This window comes from Heteronotia binoei, chromosome 21 (genome assembly GCF_032191835.1).
Source record: "Heteronotia binoei isolate CCM8104 ecotype False Entrance Well chromosome 21, APGP_CSIRO_Hbin_v1, whole genome shotgun sequence".
Classification (NCBI taxonomy): domain Eukaryota; kingdom Metazoa; phylum Chordata; class Lepidosauria; order Squamata; family Gekkonidae; genus Heteronotia; species Heteronotia binoei.
Window position 1 is genome coordinate 79,731,100 of NC_083243.1, and position 8,692 is coordinate 79,739,791.

General features: G+C 43.0%; 1 long non-coding RNA gene across 1 annotated transcript in view; it reads left to right on the plus strand.

Moving 5' to 3' along the window:
• LOC132590295 (uncharacterized) overlaps positions 1 to 8,692 on the plus strand; it is a 394,082-nt gene that overhangs the window by 314,480 nt on the left and 70,910 nt on the right. The window lies entirely within an intron of this gene.

Sequence of the window (8,692 nt, forward strand, 5' to 3'; positions counted from 1 at the left end):
TCTCAGGGAAGATTTCAGTGTATTAAAAAAGAAAAATACAGGAAATATACTCATACCATAGCCAGTGTAGTTATTGAAATGAATACAGCAAATAAGAAATCCAACAGACAGCCCCTTCCCACTTTCACTAGCACTTCAACCAGCTCTTGTACTCATAAAGAGGCCTTAGACAGATTCTGATCTTTGGTCTGTCAAGGTTAGTATCTTACTCTGCCTGGCAACAGGGTCTTAGGCAGAGTTCTTTCTCATCACCTACTGTCTGATGCTATTAACTGGAGATGTCAGAGTGAACCTAGGACCTTTCTGCATGCAAAGCATGTTCTATCATTGGGCCATGGCCCCTCCCCATTCAGGGAACAGGGCAGTCACCTAACAGCCTGGGGCCTCAGTCACACAGGTATTCTCTCTTCCTTCCTACATAAACATGGAACTCGTGTGGCCAGCAGCCTCTATGCCTCTTCGTTTGCCAATCCTGTGGATTACTGAACTCCAGGGCTGCTTCCTGCTACTTTTTTCAGTCAGAATGTGATAAGCTGTTGTTGCTCAGCTCCATACCAGCCTAACATTCCAGCCTTCACACCAGCCTAACATTCACTGATTATGTCCTTTTCCTCCTACCGTGTCTTTTGCATAACCTGTCTGTAGTGCATTGTGGCATCAGCCCTCTTACCTCTACTTGCTCTTCTCCAAAGTGGCAATGTGTGAGGAAAGTGCTTTCTATATGTTGAAGTAAAAGTACCACTTCCTTGACTTGCTGTGATAGGGAGCGATGTTAGGAATTAGGTTGGTGCTCAGAAAGACCGGAACAAAAAGAGGCTGTGATCCACTGTTTATTTTAGTAAGGAGATATTAGTAAGCTTTTGTGAAGGCAAACAAGAGGGACTTGGAGTTGGGAGATAAGAACTTCTCCTGCTCAGGTGTGCTGTTGCTGGTTTCTCCACCAGTTCCAAATCCACCAGTTCCTACCCACAGGGTTGCAAGGATTCATATATTGCTGCTTAAAGCATTTTCATTAAAAAAGTGCAATATGTAAACCTGTAAAAGGATTTGTATTGCTGTGAAATAAATCTCCTGGACAATATAAAATTGTGGGAACTCCCAGCCAAGAAACAACAGGTGTATTTTTTATATGTGCAGTGAGAATATCCACTAAATATCCTTTTGTTGAATTTCATGGCTTGATTTTAGTGATGGGGTAATCATATTTTGAAAACTGCAGAGATCTGCAGTTGTTTGTTAGTATAAACCAGGGGTGAGGAACCCTTTTTCTGCCAAGGGCCATATGGATATTTAGAACATAAGAGAAGCCATGTTGGATCAGGCCAACGGCCCATCAAGTCCAACACTCTGTGTCACACAGTGGCAAAACATGTTATATACACACATACACTGTGGCTAATAGCCACTGATGGACCTGTGCTCCATATTTTTATCTAAACCCTTCTTGAAGGTGGCTATACTTGTGGCCGCCACCGCCTCCTGTGGCAGTGAATTCCACATGTTAATCACCCTTTGGGTGAAGAAGTACTTCCTTTTATCCGTTTTAACCTGTCTGCTCAGCAATTTCATCGAATGCCCACGAGTTCTTGTACTGTGAGAAAGGGAGAAAAGTACTTCTTGCTCTACTTTCTCCATCCCATGCATTATCTTGTAAACCTCTATCATGTCACCCCGCAGTCGACGTTTCTCCAAGCTAAAGAGTCCCAAGCGTTTCAACCTTTCTTCATAGGGAAAGTGCTCCAGCCCTTTAATCATTCTAGTTGCCCTTCTCTGGACTTTCTCCAATGCTATAATATCCTTTTTGAGGTGTGGCGACCAGAACTGCACACAGTACTCCAAATGAGACCGCACCATCGATTTATACAGGGGCATTATGAGACTGGCTGATTTGTTTTCAATTCCCTTCCTAATAATTCCCAGCATGGCGTTATAACATCATTCATGGGCCATAAAAAATGATCAACTTAAAAAACAGTATTAGGGTTTGTAGAATCTTTCGGGATCAAGTGCCGTGTTCTACTGGAGAAAGTTTTCCTTCCAGACGTTTCGTTCTCAGCTGCGGAGAACATCCTCAGTGGCGTTGCAGCCAGAGCAGGCGCTCAGACCTTCTTGGCTGCTGTGCATTGAGTGGGGCCAGGGCTGCTGGAGAGCTGCTATTTCTAGGCTGGAGGGGGTGTGATGAAAGGCTGTTAAGAACATAAGAGAAGCCATATTGGATCAGGCCAACGGCCCATCAAGTCCAACACTCTGTGTCACACAGTGGCAAAAAAATTTATATACACACATACACTGTGGCTAATAGCCACTGATGGACCTGTGCTCCATATTTTTATCTAAACCCCTCTTGAAGGTGGCTATACTTGTGGCCGCCGCCACCACCTCCTGTGGCAGTGAATTCCACATGTTAATCACCCTTTGGGTGAAGAAGTACTTCCTTTTATCCGTTTTAACCTTTCTGCTCAGCAATTTCATCGAATGCCCTCGAGTTCTTGTATAGGGAGAAAAGTACTTCTTGCTCTACTTTCTCCATCCCATGCATTATCTTGTAAACCTCTATCATGTCACCCCGCAGTCGACGTTTCTCCAAGCTAAAGAGTCCCAAGCGTTTCAACCTTTCTTCATAGGGAAAGTGCTCCAGCCCTTTAATCATTCTAGTTGCCCTTCTCTGGACTTTCTCCAATGCTATAATATCCTTTTTGAGGTGACCATTGAATGTGACCCGTGTTAATTGCTGGGAGGGTTGGAAGGGGTTTGAAGATAAGGAAGATGGTTGTTGACTGTGCTGTGTTGACTGTGCTGTCTACAAAATACCCTGCTCCTGTGGTGCAGTCTATATTGGCACTACCCAACGCAGTATCAACACCCGTCTCACCGAACACAAGAGACACTGTCGCTTGTTTCAGCCAGAAAAATCAGCTGTGGCTGAACATGCACTTCAAGAAGGAGACCACATCATCCACTTTGAAAGAACTGAAGCCCTTTCTACAGTCTCACATTATCATACCCGCCTGAACAGAGAAGCTATTGAGATTTACAAACACCAGCACAATTTTAACAGAAAGGAAGAAGGCATTTTCATCCACCAATCTTGGTACCCAGCTCTGCAAAACACCCTACAGACTATAAATTGCAGAAAGTCTCAGAACAACCAGCAAATTCCACAGAACAATCAGCACAGTCAACAACCATCTTCCTTATCTTCAAACCCCTGCCAACCCTCCCAGCAATTAACACAGAACAATGGTCACATTCAACAGCCAGTTTCCTTATCACTACCCTTCCAGGAAGCCCCACCAAACAATGGGCACATCCACAAACTAATTGCCCTTTCATCACACCCCCTCCAGCCTAGAAATAGCAGCTCTCCAGCAGCCCTGGCCCCACTCAATGCACAGCAGCCAAGAAGGTCTGAGCGCCTGCTCTGGCTGCAACGCCACTGAGGATGTTCTCCGCAGCTGAGAACGAAACGTCTGGAAGGAAAACTTTCTCCAGTAGAACACGGCACTTGAGCCCGAAAGATTCTACAAACCCTAATGATGTTACCAGCTGTGAAAACCTGAAATCTTTAAAAAACAGTGCTCTGCTGAGGTGGAATGATTCAGATGACCAGCAAAATCAATGCAAATAGTTATTTTTCTATTTGAAGTCATGTGGGGAGAGCCTAATCTGACACACACATACCCAGCCCACCGCCCTAGGCAAATGCCTAGGTCCAGGGCTTTTTTGTAGAAAAAGCCCAGCAGGACTCAGTAGCATATTAGACCACATCCCCTAATTTTAACATATTATGTCATATATAAACATATATATGTGCGTATATATATGTATAAATTTTTTTGGCCACTTTGTGACACAGAGTGTTGGATGGGCCACTGGCCTGATCCATAAGAACATAAGAGAAGCCATGTTAGATCAGGCCAATGGCCCATCCAGTCCAACATTCTGTGTCACACAGCGGCCAAATATATATATATATACACACACACACACACACTGTGGCTAATAGCCACTGATGGACCTCTGCTCCATATTTTTATCTAACCCCCTCTTGAAGGTGGCCATGCTTGTGGCCGCCACCACCTCCTGTGGCAGTGAATTCCACATGTTAATCACCCTTTGGGTGAAGAAGTACTTCCTTTTATCCGTTTTAACCTGTCTGCTCAGCAATTTCATCGAATGCCCACGAGTTCTCGTATTGTGAGAAAGGGAGAAAAGTACTTCTTTCTCTACTTTCTCCATCCCATGCATTATCTTGTAAACCTCTATCATGTCACCCCTCAGTCGACGTTTCTCCAAGCTAAAGAGCCCTAAGCGTTTCAACCTTTCTTCATAAGGAAGGTGTTCCAGCCCTTTAATCATTCTAGTTGCCCTTTTCTGAACTTTCTCCAATGCTATAATATCCTTTTTGAGGTGCGGCGACCAGAACTGCACACAGTACTCCAAATGAGACCGCACCATCGATTTATACAGGGGCATTATGATACTGGCTGATTTGTTTTCAATTCCCTTCCTAATAATTCCCAGCATGGCGTTGGCCTTTTTTATTGCAAACGCACACTGCCTTGACATTTTCAGTGAATTATCTACCACGACCCCAAGATCTCTCTCTTGGTCAGTCTCTGCCAGTTCACACCCCATCAACTTGTATTTGTAGCTGGGATTCTTGGCCCCAATGTGCATTACTTTGCACTTGGCCACATTGAACCGCATCTGCCACGTTGACGCCCACTCACCCAGCCTCAACAGATCCCTTTGGAGTTCCTCACAATCCTCTCTGGTTCTCACCACCCTGAACAATTTAGTGTCATCCGCAAATTTGGCCACTTCACTGCTCACTCCCAACTCTAAATCATTTATGAACAAGTTAAAGAGCATGGGACCCAGTACCGAGCCCTGCGGCACCCCACTGCTTACCGTCCTCCATTGCGAAGACTGCCCATTTATACTCACTCTCTGCTTCCTATTACTCAGCCAGTTTTTGATCCACAAGAGGACCTGTCCTTTTACTCCATGACTCTCAAGCTTTCTAAGGAGCCTTTGATGAGGAACTTTATCAAAAGCTTTCTGGAAGTCAAGGTAAACAACATCTATCGGCTCTCCTTTGTCCACAAGTTTGTTTACCCCCTCAAAGAAATGTAACAGGTTAGTGAGGCAAGATCTTCCCTTACAGAACCCATGCTGAGTCTTCCTCAATAACCTGTGTTCATCAATGTGCCTACTCATTCTGTCCTTGATAATGGTTTCTACCAACTTTCCCGGTATTGAAGTCAGACTGACTGGCCTGTAATCCAACATGACTTCTCTTATGTTCTTATGTCACACACTCATTAGCATATTAAGCCACACCATCTGGGATAATCAAGTGCAAACTGAACTGTGACAGTAACTTTTCCAGGCCCTGCATCAATTCTGGCCAGCCAGCCAGGCTCCAGGCAGGCTGCCGCACAGTACATCTGGGCCCTGTGATCCCTGCCAGGCCCTGGGGGAGGCTGCTGCATGGCGTGGCTGGGCCCCACGATCCTCACTGGCCAGCCAGGCCCAAGGGAGGCTGCCACATGACAATCTATGTATTGGTCCAGCAATCCCTGAGGGCCACACCAAGTGAACTCGAGGGCCATATACGGCCCTTAAGATGGAAGTTCCCTATCCCTTGGTATAAACTAAGACAAGAAAAGCTTGTCTTATCTACAGAGGCTGTTGATTGGAACACTACAGTGCAAACCAGGTACTGATTCTGACATCCTAGCAGTATAGGTTAAGAATGTTAGTATTTTTAAGATGTGTGATTAACAAATAAATTTAACTGAGAACTGATGTCAGTTATGATTTTTAATACTGAATGTTCTTGTGGTCCTGACATTTAAACAGTTCATTTCTTTGTGTAGTGCTGTCAGCTAATCATCTCCTTCCTACATTATTTTTATGAAAACTGTTAGCCATAAATCATATTACTGGTTTCTGCTGTGTTAACAAATAGTCTCTAACATGATTGGATTGAAGAGACAGCTAAGAATTGGCTCATCTGTTCAATGAGATTTTAAAAGATAGTGCTCTGTAACTGAGCTCCAAGAAGATTAAGTTATTTCTTGGTTAGCAGTTCCCTACATAAAGATTGGATCGTTTTTTTCCCGTCATCACAATCTTTATTGGCATAACAGATTGAGGGAAGCAAAAAGGGAGAAATAGAATCCTAATACATCTCTCTCCTTTTAGAAGCCAGATACAAGAAATTTGCCAGTGTTTCAATAGTTACAGCACTTTGAGTAGAAAGAAAATAAAGGGACTTATTCTCATCGGATTGGCCTATTAAATCCTATAGTAACCGATCTAAACACATAGCACGGATGTCAAAATAGTAGGTACAGTGCAGGAAAACATGCTCAGTACTTTCTACTTCATTCCTACCACAGCCACATATCCTTTGTACATATGGAATCTTTTAACCTCCTGTAAAGTATCGCCAGAGGTTATACATTTAAAACTGCTAACATGTAAACTCTGCAAATAAGCGGATCAAAAAGGCAAGAAAAATACATTGCTAGTGACCCAGCAGGAGAAATCCCTAACCTCGGGGAACATCTACCAGAGGCACAGCTTCTCAGTACTTGTAAATCAATATCTGGGAGTCTTTGTTTGATTATAACAAAGACTGATTTTTCTGACAAGGGGAGCAACTCTTCTAAGTTGATACCTTATCTATATGTGATGTATTTAACTAAAACTTGAGAAATGAGACAATTGGGAGTATCATTGATTTTAAAATGTAGACTTAACCAGAATTTAAATGTTATAATCTGGTCTCTAACAGTCTTTGGTTGGTTTCCAAACAAATACCTACAAAAGAATCACACACAGGCCTAAAAGTTTCTGAAGAAAATTGGATTGAATGCTATCTATTTCCTTGTTGACAGCGTGTATCCAGATTGGGATCCCATAAAGCAGGGGTGGCCAATGGTAGCTCTCCAGATGTTTTTTGCCTACAACTCCCATCAGCCCCAGCCAGCATGGCATACCGTTGGCCACCCCTGTCATAAAGCAATTCAGCACTGTTCAGTTTCCTTTATTGGCATAAAATACATTCCAATCAGAAGAACATTAATAAAGGTACTATTATAGTCAAAACACTTAAGTCAATATAAAATACAACATCATAAAATTAACATGAAATTAATTTAAGAATGTCACCATGTAAATAAACAGCTGCTTGAAGAAACCTGGCCACAGTTTCAGTGACATTTATTTCTGAATTATTAAGAAAAAGTAATACTTTGTTTGTTAGAATCAGGTAAATCAGAGATGCCACTTAATATTGGAGATAAAATACTCTGCTGAATGTTAGAGTAATAAGGGCATTCCATTAAGACAGGCAAAACTATTTCTGTGGATCCACTTAGATAGGGGCATTATCTATTAGAAAAGGGAATGCCTCTAAACCTTCCAGTTAAAATTGCTAAGGAAGGGCATTGAACTGGGTAGTGAGAAAGTGCTATGAAGTTCTGGGTCCTGAAGTTGATAAAAATAATTTGAGGGGTGTCCCGTAGAGGGTAATATACCATGACTAAGGGGGAAACACATCTTGTTGGCTAGATAATACAATTCAAAAGATTCAGCCTCTGTTAGTTTATTCTTTATCAGTTGGAAAGCCTCTAATTCTGATAATCAGAGAGTCAAGGGAAATATTTAGTGAATTCAACTTGTACTCTATGGTTTTCAGCCATGGTGAAAGGTCAGATTCTGTTAACAGATGGAAGCAGTAGCTAGAGGGATCATTATTGTAATGGAGCTGGAGCCAGTACTTAAAAACTAGCACTTTAGGTTTCCCATAATTAAGTTGTAAGTGATTGATCGAACAATAAGGTTGGCAGCAGTTCAGCTGGCGAAGTAAGCCTACACGAGAACAATAAAGCAAGGCCCTATTGTCTGCATAAAGCAAGGTTGAGATGTTAACGGAACCAGGTTTAGGGCAATGTCCATCTACTTGGGACAGGAAAGGAACAAGGTCACTTAAGAAAAAATTAAAAAGGAGGGGTGCTAATACACATCCCTGCTTGACTTCTTTATTAATAGGAACTTTTTTGGTCAAGCTCCCTCGAGAACATCTCACTTGGCGAAAGATGTCCCTATGGAGTCTGCTGATTAAGAAAAGTAGCCATTTATTATCAGAGTTTATGACTGAACACTCTCAGGGCTGCCAGAGCATATTGATTACCATTAGAATAATAAAAACAGGTAATCACAAGAATATCGTTCACATATTTCATTGCTTCCTTTTTATTAATAGTGCATCTAGAGTTGCAATCGAAAAGCACTCCTAGATGCTTCCTTTTTATTAATAGTGCATCTAGAGTTGCAATCAAAAAGCACTCCTAGATATCTAAAAGATTTAGAGCGCAATCCAAAGGGGGGGGGGCAGAAAGTTTTTTGGGAGCAGACGATTTGCTACGTGGATGCAGGAAGTATTTCCGCCCATGTATGACTGGCGCCACCACAGTGGAGGGGAGTTACATGTGTGGGGGGCTGCCAGAGCACAGAGCGCCGAAGGCAGCAGCGCCTGAGGGTTGCGCCCGAGCGTGAGCGGAAGTGAGGCGGAGCGCAGCACTCAGGCAGAGGAGGGGGTGGAGTTGGGGGCGCGGCCAGGCTTAGGTAGCTTCCTGAGCAGTTTGGGCCATTACATGGTTAACAAAGAAAGTAA